Here is a 13362-nt window from a genome sequence, read left to right on the forward strand (position 1 = left end):
TGAGCAGAAATCAGATTCAGAGGTTGAAAAAGGACTGCTGATGCTGTTGGATTCTGACCTCCCTGCACTCAAAATGGATTTTCTGGAGCTACAAAACTCGAAATGGCGCGCTTCCAATTGCGTTGGAAAGTAGACATCCAGGGATTTCCAAAAATGTATAATAGTCTATACTTTGGCCAAGTTTAGATGACTCAAACTGGCGTTCAACGCCAGCTCTCTGCCCAATTCTGGCGTCCAGCGCCAGAAAAGGATCCAAAACCAGAGTTGAACGTCCAAACTGGCACAAATACTGGCGTTCAACTCCAAGAAGGACCTCTACACGTGCAACACTCAAAGCTCAGCCCAAGAACACACCAAGTGGGCCCCGGAAGTGGATTTATGCATCAATTACTTACTCATGTAAACCCTAGTGACTAGTTTATTATAAATAGGACCTTTTACTATTGTATTAGACATCTTTGGAGACCCTGAGTTTTATCTTTGGACGCCTGGTTCTTAGATCAGAGGGGCTGGCCATTCGGCCATGCCTGGACCTTTCACTTATATATTTTTAACGGTAGAGTTTCTACACTCCATAGATTAAGGTGTGGAGCTCTGCTGTTCCTCAAAGATTAATGCAAAGTACTACTATTTTCTATTCAATTCATCTTATTTCGCTTCTAAGATATTCATTCGCTCTTCAACCTGAATGTGATGAACGTGACAATCATCATCATTCCCTATGAACGCGTGCTTGACAACCACTTCCGTTCTACCTTCGACTGAATGAGTATCTCTTAGATCTCTTAACCAGAATCTTCGTGGTGTAAGCTAGAATGATGGCGGCATTCAAGAGAATCCGGAAGGTCTAAACCTTGTCTGTGGTATTCTGAGTAGGATTCAATGATTGAATGACTGTGACGAGCTCCAAACTCGCGATTGCAGGGCATTAGTGACAGACGCAAAAGGATAGTAAATCCTATTCCAGCATGATCGAGAACCGACAGATGAATAGTCGTGCCGTGACAGGGAGCGGTGATCATTTTCACTGAGAGGATAAGATGAAGCCATTGACAAAGGTGATGCCTCCAGACGATTAGCCGTGCCGTGACAGGGCATTGGATCATTTTCCCGAGAGATGACCGAAAGTAGCCGTTGACAATGGTGATGTATCACATAAAGCCAGCCATGGAAAGGAGTAAGACTGATTGGATGAAGATAGCAGGAAAGCAGAGGTTCAGAGGAACGAAAGCATCTCCATTCGCTTATCTGAAATTCTCACCAATGAATTACATAAGTATTTCTATCCCTATTTTATTAATTAATTTCGAAAACCTCATTATCAATTTATATCTGCCTAACTGAGATTTGCAAGGTGACCATAGCTTGCTTCATACCAACAATCTCCGTGGGATTCGACCCTTACTCACGTAAGGTATTACTTGGACGACCCAGTGCACTTGCTGGTCAGTTACACGGAGTTGTGAACCATGGTACTGGCACCACGTTTTTGGAGCCATTGCCAGGGAAAGAAAGAGCGATGAATTTTACATAATTAAAGTGTAATCACGATTCCGCGTACCAAGTTTTTGGCGCCGTTGCCGGGGATTGTTCGAGTATGGACAACTAACGGTTCATCCTGTTGCTCAGATTAGGTAATTTTTTTTTTCTTTTCAAAAATTTTTCAAAAATCTTTCAAAAATTTTTCTTTTGTTTTCGAAAAAAAAAATTTATTCAAAATTTTTAAGGAATGAATTCTAGTGTTTCATGAAGCATGTGAAGTCTGGCTGGCTGTAAAGCCATGTCTAAATTCTTTTGGATTGAGGCTTCCAACCATCAGCTGTTACATGACTGAAGGGTATGTCAGGCATGTCATGTCTGAATTACATGCTGAAGCTTGGCTGGCCATTGGCCATGTCTAGTGTTTTGGACCGGAGCTTTGATTGAAAGCTTGGCTGGCTAGTGAGCCATGTCTAATTCCTGGACTGAAGCTTTAGACTAAACATGGCAAGATTCCTGGAATTCATGTTAAAAATTTTGGAATCCTTATTTTTTCTTTTTCATATAATTTTCGAAAAAAATCCAAAAAAAAATTAGAAAATCATAAAAATCAAAAATATTTTTCTGTTTCTTGTTTGAGTCTTGTGTCATGTTATAAGTTTGGTGTCAATTGCATGTGCATCTTGCATTTTTCGAAAATTTTCATGCATTCATGGTGTTCTTCATGATCTTCAAGTTGTTCTTGGTAAGTCATATTGTTTGATCTTTGCATTTGCATGTTTTGTGTCGTTTCTTGTTTTTCATATGCATTCTTGAATTCTTAGTGCGTAATCATTAAAGAATTCTAAGTTTGGTGTCTTGCATTAAAAATTTTTCAAAATTGTGTCTATGATGTTCATCTTGACATTCAAAGTGTTCTTGGTGTTCATCTTGACATTCATAGCATTCTTGCATGCATCACATGTTTTGATCTAAAATTTCATGCATTGCATAATTTTCATGTTTTTCATAAAAATTTCAAAAATCAAAAAAATATCTTTCCCTTTTTCTCTCATCAAATTCGAAAATTTGAGTTGACTTTTTCAAAATTTTTTAAAATCAAGTTGTTTCTTATGAGTCAAATCAAATTTTCAATTTGAAAATCTTATCTTTTTCAAAATCTTTTTCAAAAATCAAATCTTTTTCAAAATTCTTAGTTATTTTCGAAAATTCCAAAACTATTTTTCAAAAATATTTTTCTTATTTTTATACCAAATTTTCGAAAATAACAATAACAATTAATGTTTTGATTCAAAAATTTCAAGTTTGTTACTTGCTTGTTAAGAAAGATTCAAACTTTGAGTTCTAGAATCATATCTTGTGATTTCTTGTGAATCAAGTCATTAATTGTGATTTTAAAAATCAAATCTTTTTCAAAACTAATTCCTATCATATCTTTCTAAAATATCTTCTTATCTTACCTTTTTCAAAAAGTTGGTTTCAAAATATCTTTTCTAACCTCCTAACTTCTTATCTTTTCAAAATTTGTTCCAACTAATTAACTAACTTTTTGTTTGTTTCTTAACTTTTTCAAAACTACCTAACTAACTCTCTCTCTCTCTCTCTAATTTTCGAAAATATCTTCCCTCTTTTTCAAAAATTTCTTTTTTATTAACTAAATATTTTTTATTTTTGATTTTAAAACTTTTTCGAAAAAAAATACTAACATTTTTCAAAAACCATTTTCGAAAATCACTAACTCTTTTTCAAAAATTATTTTCGAAAATCCTCCCTCTCCCATCTTATTCTATTTATTTATTCATTTACTAACATCTCATCTCACATCTCTGCCATCCTCACAGTTGTGTTTCTTTCTTTACATCACATTCATTGTCTCCCCCTCTTCTTCTACTCACACAGGGATCCCTATACTGTGGTATAAAGGATCCATATTATTATTATTATTATTTTTCTGTGCCCTCTTCTTTGTCATATGAGCAGGAGCAAGGATAAGAATATTCTTGTTGAAGCAGATCCAGAACCTGAAAGGACTCTGAAGAAAAAATTAAGAGAGGCCAAATTACAACAATCCAGAGATAACCTTTCAAAAATTTTCGAACAGGAAGAGGAGATCGCAGCCGAAAATAATAATAATGTAAGGAAGATGCTTGGTGACTTTACTGCACCTAATTCCAATTTACATGGAAGAAGCATCTCCATTCCTGCCATTGGAGCAACCAACTTTGAGCTGAAACCTCAATTAGTTTCTCTGATGCAGCAGAACTGCAAGTTTCATGGACTTCCATCTGAAGATCCTTTTCAGTTCCTAACTGAATTCTTGCAGATATGTGATACTGTTAAGACTAATGGAGTAGATCCTGAAGTCTACAGGCTCATGCTTTTCCCTTTTGCTGTAAGAGACAGAGCTAGATTATGGTTGGATTCTCAACCCAAAGACAGCCTGAACTCTTGGGATAAGCTGGTCACGGCTTTCTTAGCCAAGTACTTTCCTCCTCAAAAGCTGAGCAAGCTTAGAGCTGATGTTCAAACCTTCAGACAGAAAGAAGGTGAATCCCTCTATGAAGCTTGGGAAAGATACAAACAGTTGACCAAAAAGTGTCCTTCTGACATGCTTTCAGAATGGACCATCCTGGATATATTCTATGATGGTTTATCTGAGCTATCAAAAATGTCACTGGACACTTCTGCAGGTGGATCCATTCACCTAAAGAAAACGCCTGCAGAAGCTCAAAAACTCATTGATATGGTTGCTAATAACCAGTTCATGTACACTTCTGAAAGGAATCCTGTGAGCAATAGGACGCCTATGAAGAAGGGAGTTCTTGAAGTTGATACTCTGAATGCCATATTGGCTCAGAATAAAATATTGACTCAGCAAGTCAATATGATCTCTCAGAGTCTGCATGGAATGCAAGCTGCATCCAACAGTACTCAAGAGGCATCTTCTGAAGAAGAAGCTTATGATCCTGAAAACCCTGCAATAGCAGAGGTAAATTATTTAGGTGAACCTTATGGAAACACCTATAACTGATCATGGAGAAATCATCCAAATTTCTCATGGAAGGATCAAAAGCCTCAACAAGGCTTTAATAATGGTGGAAGAAACAGGTTTAGCAATAATAAACCTTTTCCATCATCCACTCAGCAACAGACAGAGAACTCTGAACAAAATACTTCTAATTTGGAAAACTTAGTCTCTGATCTGTCCAAGGCCACTGTAAGTTTCATGAATGAAACAAGATCTTTCATTAGAAATTTGGAAGCACAAGTGGGTCAGCTGAGTAAAAGGATCACTGAAATTTCCCCAGTACTCTCCCAAGAAATACAGAAGAGAACCCAAAAGGAGAGTGCAAGGCCATTGACATAAGCACCATGGCCGAACCTACAAGGGGAGTGGAGGACGTGAATCCCAAGGAGGAAGACCTCCTGGGACGTCCAGTGATCAATAAGGAGCTTCCCTCTGAAGAACCAAAGGACTCTGAGGCTCATCTAGAGACCATAGAGATTCCATTGAACCTCCTTATGCCCTTCATGAGCTCTGATGAGTATTCCTCTTCTGAAGAGAATGAGGATGTTACTGAAAAGCAAACTGCCAAGTTTCTTGGTGCAATCATGAAGCTGAATGCCAAATTATTTGGCATTGATACTTGGGAAGTTGAACCTCCCTTGTTCATCAATGAACTAAGTGATCTGGATCAACTGACATTGCCTCAGAAGAGACGGGATCCTGGAAAGTTCATAATACCCTGTACCATAGGCACCATGATCTTTAAGGCTCTATGTGACCTTGGTTCAGGAATAAACCTCATGCCCCTCTCTGTAATAGAGAAACTGGGAATCTATGGGGTGCAAGCTGCTAAAATCTCATTAGAGATGGCAGACAATTCAAGAAAACAGGCTTATGGACAAGTAGAGGACGTGTTAGTAAAGGTTGAGGGCCTTTACATCCCTGCTGATTTCATAGTCCTGGATACTGGAAAGGAAGAGGATGAATCCATTATCCTAGGAAGACCTTTCCTGGCCACAGCAAGAGCTGTGATTGATGTTGACAGAGGAGAATTAGTCCTCCAAATGAATGAGGACTCCCTTGTGTTTAAAACTCAAGGATCTCTCTCTGCAACCATGGAGAAGAAGCATGAAAAGCTTCTCTCAAAGCAGAGTCAACCAAAGCCCCCACAGTCAAACTTTAGGTTTGGTGTTAGGAGGCCACAACCAAACTCTAAGTTTGGTGTTGAACTCCCATATCCAAACTCTAAGTTTGGTGTTGGAGAGTCTCAACAAAGCTCTGCACATCTGTGAGGCTCCATGAGAGCCCACTGTCAAGCTATTGACATTAAAGAAGCGCTTGTTGGGAGGCAATCCAATTTCTATTTATCTAACTCTATTTTTTCTTAGTTATATGTCTTTGTAGGTTCATGATCATGTGGAGTCACAAAATAAATATAAAAATTGAAAACAGAATCAAAAACAGCAGAAGAAAAATCACACCCTGGAGGAGCATCTGTCTGGCGTTCAGCGCCAGAACAGAGCATGGTTCTGGCGCTGAACGCCCAAAATGGGCAGCTTCTGGGCGCTGAACGCCAGAACAGGCATGGTTCTGGCATTCAACGCCAGAAATGGCACACAAATGGGCGTTGAACGCCCAAAATGGCCATTAACCTGGCGCTGAACGCCCAGAGTTGTGTGCAAAGGCATTTTTACATGCCTAATGGGTGCAGGGATGTAAATCCTTGAACACCTCAGGATCTGTGGACCCCACAGGATCCCCACCTACCTCCACTTACTTCTTCTCACCACTCTCTTTCACACAACCCCATAAACACTCTTCCCCAAAAACCTCTTCACCACTCACATCCATCCACTCTTCCCCATAAACCTACCTCATAAACTCTACCTACCTTCAAAAATTCAAAACCAATTTCCCACCCAAACCCACCCATATGGCCGAAACCTTCCCCCCCCTCCCTTCCCTATATAAAGCCCTCCATTCTTCATCAAATTCACACAACACACCCCTCTACACCCTTCTTGGCCGAAACACTCCCCACTCTCCCTCTCCTCCATTTCTTCTTCTTCTTCATCTATTCTTTCTTTTATTGCTCGAGGGCGAGCAAAATTCTAAGTTTGGTGTGGTAAAAGCATAAGCTTTTTGTTTTTTCATTACCATTGGTGGCACCTAAGACCGGAGAATCCTCTAGAAAGGGGAAAGGGAAGACAAAAGCTTCCACATCCGAGTCATGGGAGATGGAAAGGTTCATCTCCAAAGCCCATCAAGACCACTTCTATGATGTTGTGGCCAAGAAGAAGGTGATCCCCGAGGTCCCTTTCAAACTCAAAAGAAATGAGTATCCGGAGATCCGACATGAAATTCAAAGAAGAGGTTGGGAAGTTCTAACAAATCCCATCCAACAAGTCGTCATCCTAATGGTTCAAGAGTTCTATGCTAATGCATGGATCACCAAGAACCATGATCAAAGTAAGAACCCGGATCCAAAGAACTATGTTACAATGGTTCGGGGGAAATACTTAGATTTTAGTCCGGAGAATGTGAGGTTGGCGTTTAACTTGCCCATGATGCAAGGAGATGAACGCCCCTACACTAGAAGGGTCAACTTTAATCAAAGGTTGGACCAAGTCCTTATGGACATATGCGTGGAAGGAGCTCAATGGAAGATTGACTCCAAAGGCAAGCCGGTTCAACTAAGAAGATTGGACCTCAAGCCTGTAGCTAGAGGATGGTTGGAGTTCATTCAATGCTCAATCATTCCCACTAGCAACCGGTCTGAAGTTACTATAGACCGGGCCATCATGATCCATAGCATCATGATTGGAGAAGAGGTGGAAGTTCATGAGATTATACCTCAAGAACTCTACAAGGTGGCTGACAAGTCCTCCACTATGGCAAGGTTAGCCTTTCCTCACCTCATTTGCCACCTATGCAATTCGGCTGGAATTGACATAGAGGGAGATATCCTCATTAAAGAGGACAAACCCATCACTAAGAAAAAGATGGAGCAAGCAAGAGAGCCCATTCATGGAGCTCAAGAGGCGTATGAAGCTCATCACCATGAGATCCCGGAGATGCCTCAAATGCACTTTCTTCCACAAAACTATTGGGAGCAAATCAACACCTCCCTAGGAGAATTGAGTTCCAATATGGGACAACTAAGGGTGGAACATCAAGAGCACTCCATCATGCTTCATGAAATAAGAGAAGATCAAAAAGCAATGAGGGAGGAGCAACAAAGACAAGGAAGAGACATAGAAGAGCTCAAGGACATCATTGGTTCCTCAAGAAGGAAACGCCACCATCACTAAGGTGGATTCATTCCTTGTTCTTATTTCTTCTGTTTTTCGTTTTCTATGTTATGTGCTTATCCATGTTTGTGTCTTCATTACATGATCATTAGTAGTTTGTAACTTTGTCTTAAAGTTATAAATGTCCTATGAATCCATCACCTCTCTTAAATGAAAAATGTTTTAATTCAAAAGAACAAGAAGTACATGAGTTTCGAATTTATCCTTGAACTTAGTTTAATTATATTGATGTGGTGATGATGAGCGGATAATTTATACGCTTTTTGACATTGTTTTTAGTATATTTTTAGTAGGATCTAGTTACTTTTAGGGATGTTTTCATTAGTTTTTATGTTAAATTCACATTTCTGGACTTTACTATGAGTTTGTGTGTTTTTCTGTGATTTCAGGTATTTTCTGGCTGAAATTGAGGGACTTGAGCAAAAATCAGATTCAGAGGTTGAAGAAGGACGGCTGATGCTGTTGGATTCTGACCTCCCTGCACTCAAAGTGGATTTTCTGGAGCTACAAAACTCGAAATGGCACGCTTCTAATTGCGTTGGAAAATAGACATCCGGAGCTTTCCAGAAATATATAATAGTCCATACTTTGGCCAAGAATAGATGACGTAAACTGGCGTTCAACGCCAGCCTTCTACCCAAACCTGGCGTCCAGCGCCAGAAAAGGAGCCAAAACCAGAGTTGAACGCCCAAACTGGCACAAAAGCTGGCGTTCAACTCCAAGAAAGACCTCTACACGTGCAACACTCAGGCTCATCCCAAACACACACCAAGTGGGCCCAGGAAGTGGATTTATGCATCAATTACTTACTCATGTAAACCCTAGTAGCTAGTTTATTATAAATAGGACCTTTTACTATTGTATTAGGTATCTTTTGATCAGCTTTTGATCTTTGGATGCCTGGTTCTTAGATCAGAGGGGCTGGCCATCTCGGCCATGCCTGGACTTTCACTTATGTATTTTCAACGGTAGAGTTTCTACACTCCATAGATTAAGGTGTGGAGCTCTGCTGTTCCTCAAAGATTAATGCAAAGTACTACTGTTTTCTATTCAATTCTTCTTATTTCGCTTCTAAGATATCCATTCGCACCCAAGAACGTGATGAAGGTGATGATTATGTGTGACACTCATCATCCTTCTCCCTTATGAACGCGTGCCTGACAAACACTTCTGTTCTACATGAAATAAGCTAGAATGAGTATCTCTTAGATCTCCTAACTAGAATCTTTGTGGCGTAAGCTAGAATGACGGCGGCATTCAAGAGAATCCGGAAGTTCTAAACCTTGTCTGTGGTATTCCGAGTAGGATTCAATGATTGAATGACTGTGACGAGCTCCTAACTCGCGATTGCAGGGCCTTAGTGACAGACGCAAAAGGATAGTAAATCCTATTCCAGCATGATCGAGAACCGACAGATGAATAACCATGCCGTGACAGGGTGCGTGAGCATATTATTGACAAGGGTGATGCCTCTAGACGATTAGCCGTGCCGTGACAGGGCATTGGATCATTTTCCCGAGAGATGACCGAAAGTAGCCATTGACAGTGGTGATGTATCACATAAAGCCAGCCATGGAAAGGAGTAAGACTGATTGGATGAAGATAGCAGGAAAGCAGAGGTTCAGAAGAACGAAAGCATCTCCATTCGCTTATCTGAAATTCCTACCAATGAATTACATAAGTATCTCTATCCCTATTTTATTATATAATATTCGAAAACACCATTATCACTTTATATCTGCCTGACTGAGATTTACAAGGTGACCATAGCTTGATTCATACCAATAATCTCCGTGGGATTCGACCCTTACTCACGTAAGGTATTACTTGGACGACCCAGTGCACTTGCTGGTTAGTTGTATCGAAGTTGTGAACCATGGTATTGGCACCATGTTCTTGGCGCCATTGCCAGGGAAAGAAAGAGCCATGAATTTTACATCATTAAAGTGTAATCACGATTACGCATACCAAGTTGCTCACGTTGCCGGGGATTGTTTGAGCCTAGACATCACAATTTCGTGCACCAAGTTTTTGGCGCCGTTGCCGAGGATTGTTTGAGTTTGGACAACTGACGGTTCATCTTGTTGCTCAGATTAGGTAACTTTCTTTTCATTTTCTTTTCAAAAAAAATTTTTTCAAAAATATTTCAGAAATTTCTCATCTGTTTTCGAAAAAAAATAATAAAAATGTTTTAAAAAATTTCATTCAAAATTTTTAAAGAATGAATTCTGGTGTTTCATGAAGCATGTTGAAGCCTGGCTGGCTGTAAAGCCATGTCTATTCCTTTGGGAATGAGTATGTCAGGCGTGTCATGTCTGAATTACATGCTGAAGCTTGGCTGGCCATTGGCCGTGTCTAGTGTTTTGGACCGAAGCTTTCATTGAAAGCTTGGCTGGCTAGTGAACCATGTCTAATTCCTGGACTGAAGCTTTAGACTAAGAATGCAAGATTCCTGGAATTCTTATTAAAAATTTTGGAATCCTTATTTTCCTTTTTCATATAATTTTCGAAAAAAAAATTACCAAAAAAATTAGAAAATCATAAAAATCAAAAATATTTTTCTGTTTCTTGTTTGAGTCTTGAGTCATATCATAAGTTTGGTGTCAATTGCATATGCATCTTGCATTTTTCGAAAATATCATGCATTCATAGTGTTCTTCATAATCTTCAAGTTGTTCTTGGTAAGTCTTCTTGTTTGATCTTGATGTTTTTATGTTTTGTGTCTTTTCTTGTTTTTCATATGCATTCTTGAATTCTTAGTGTCTAAGCATTAAAGAATTCTATGTTTGGTGTCTTGCATGTTTTCTTTGCATTAAAAATTTTTCAAAAATGTGTTCTTGATGTTCATCATGATCTTCATAGTGTTCTTGGTGTTCATCTTGACATTCATAGCATCCTTGCATGCATTCATAGTTTTGATCTAAAAATTTCATGCATTGCATAATTTTCATGTTTTTCATAAAAATTTCAAAAATAAAAAAAAAAAATATCTTTCCCATTTTCTCTCATCAAATTCGAAAATTTGGATTGACTTTTTCAAAAATTTTTAAAATCAAATTGTTTCTCATGAGTCAAATCAAATTTTCAATTTGAAAATCTTATCTTTTTCAAAATCTTTTCCAAAAATCAAATCTTTTTCAAAATTCTTAGTTATTTTCGAAAATCCCAAAAATATTTTTCAAAAATCATTTTCTTATTTTTATACCAAATTTTCGAAAATAACAATAACAATTAATGTTTTGATTAAAAAATTTGAAGTTTGTTACTTGCTTGTTAAGAAAGATTCAAACTTTAAGTTCTAGAATCATATCTTGTGATTTCTTGTGAATCAAGTCATTAATTGTGATTTTAAAAATCAAATCTTTTTCAAAAACTAATTTCGATCATATCTTTTCAAAAATATCTTCTTATCTTATCTTTTTCAAAATTGATTTCAAAATATCTTTTCTAACTTCCTAACTTCTTATCTTTTCAAAATTTGTTTCAACTAACTAACTAACTTTTTGTTTGTTTCTTAACTTTTTCAAAACCACCTAACTAACTCTTTTTCTCTCATTTTTTGAAAATATCTTCCCCCTTTTTCAAAATTTATTTTTAATTTATTAATTAATTTAATTTTTAAATCTTAATTTTCGAAAAATACAAACATTTTTTCAAAAACTATTTTCAAAAATCACTAACTCTTTTTCAAAAATATTTTTTTCGAAAATTCTCTCTCTCCCATCTTATTCTATTTATTCATTCATATCCTAACATCTCATCTCACATCTCTTCCATCCTCACAGTTGTGTTTCTTCCATTATATTACATTCTTTGTCTCCCCCTCTTCTTCCACTCACACAGGGATCCCTATACTGTGGTATAAAGGATCTCCATTATTATTATTACTTTTCTGTGCCTTCTTCTTTGTCATATGAGCAGGAGCAAGGATAAGAACATTATTGTGGAAGCAGATCCAGAACCTGAAAGGACTCTGAAGAAAAAATTAAGAGAAGCTAAAATACAACAATCTAGAGATAACCTTTCAGAAATTTTCAAACAGGAGAAGGAGATGGCAGCCGAAAATAATAATAATGTAAGGAAGATGCTTGGTGACTTTACTGCACCTAATTCCAATTTACATGGAAGAAGCATCTCCATTCCTGCCATTGGAGCAAACAACTTTGAGCTGAAACCTCAATTAGTTTCTCTGATGCAGCAGAACTGCAAGTTTCATGGACTTCCATCTGAAGATCCTTTTCAGTTCTTAACTGAATTCTTGCAGATATGTGATATTGTTAAGACTAATGGAGTAGATCCTGAAGTCTACAAGCTCATGCTTTTCCCTTTTGCTGTAAGAGAAAGAGCTAGAATATGGTTGGACTCTCAACCTAAAGATAGCCTGAACTCTTGGGATAAGCTGGTCATGGCTTTCTTAGCCAAGTACTTTCCTCCTCAAAAGCTGAGCAAGCTTAGAGCTGATGTTCAAACCTTCAGACAAAAAGAAGGTGAATCCCTCTATGAAGCTTGGGAAAGATACAAACAGTTGACCAAAAAGTGTCCTTCTGACATACTTTTAGAATGGACCATCCTGGATATATTCTATGATGGTTTATCTGAGCTATCAAAGATGTCACTAGACACTTCTGCAGGTGGATCCATTCACCTAAAGAAAACGCCTGCAGAAGCTCAAGAACTCATTGACATGGTTGCTAATAACCAGTTCATGTACACTTCTGAAAGGAATCCTGTGAATAATGGGACGCCTATGAAGAAGGGAGTTCTTGAAGTTGATACTCTGAATGCCATATTGGCTAAGAATAAAATATTGACTCAGTAAGTCAATATGATCTCTCAGAGTCTGCATGGAATGCAAGCTGCATCCAACAGTACTCAAGAGGCATCTTCTAAAGAAGAAGCTTATGATCCTAAGAACCCTGCAATAGCAGAGGTGAATTACTTAGGTGAACCCTATGGAAACACCTATAACTCATCATGGAGAAATCATCCAAATTTCTCATGGAAGGATCAAAAGCCTCAACAAGGCTTTAATAATGGTGGAAGAAACAGGTTTAACAATAATAAACCTTTTCCATCATCCACTCAGCAACAGACAGAGAACTCTGAACAAAATGCTTCTAATTTAGCAAATCTAGTCTCTGATCTATCTAAGGCCACTGTGAGTTTCATGAATGAAACAAGGTCTTCCATTAGGAATTTGGAAGCACAAGTGGGCCAGCTGAGTAAAAGGATCACTGAAATCCCTCCCAGTACTCTCCCAAGCAATACAGAAGAGAATCCAAAAGGAGAGTGCAAGGCCATTGACATAAGCAAAATGGCCGAACCCAATGAGGGAGAGGAGGACGTGAATCCCAAGGAGGAAGACCTCCTGGGACGTCCAGTGACCAATAAGGAGCTTCCCTCTGAAGAACCAAAGGAATCTGAGACTCATCTAGAGACCATAGAGATTCCATTGAACCTCCTTATGTCCTTCATGAGCTCTGATGAGTATTCCTCTTCTGAAGAGAATGAGGATGTTACTGAAGAGCAAACTGCCAAGTTTCTTGGTGCAATCATGAAGCTGAA

At 38.3% G+C, this 13362-nt stretch overlaps 2 non-coding genes across 2 annotated transcripts; both read right to left on the reverse strand.

The window, feature by feature from the left end:
* Window positions 1-3985: 3985 nt before the first annotated feature.
* Window positions 3986-4093, reverse strand: LOC148576995 (small nucleolar RNA R71). The gene has a single exon (XR_015903250.1). It is a non-coding gene; the product is annotated as a small nucleolar RNA R71 (small nucleolar RNA).
* Window positions 4094-12244: 8151 nt separating this feature from the next.
* On the reverse strand, window positions 12245-12348 carry LOC148576996 (small nucleolar RNA R71). The gene has a single exon (XR_015903996.1). It is a non-coding gene; the product is annotated as a small nucleolar RNA R71 (small nucleolar RNA).
* Between the last annotated feature and the right edge of the window lie 1014 nt (window positions 12349-13362).

The sequence above is a fragment of the Arachis ipaensis genome, chromosome B1, assembly GCF_059453495.1.
Source record: "Arachis ipaensis isolate K30076 ecotype BB chromosome B1, ASM5945349v1, whole genome shotgun sequence".
In the NCBI taxonomy this organism is placed as follows: Eukaryota; Viridiplantae; Streptophyta; class Magnoliopsida; order Fabales; family Fabaceae; genus Arachis; species Arachis ipaensis.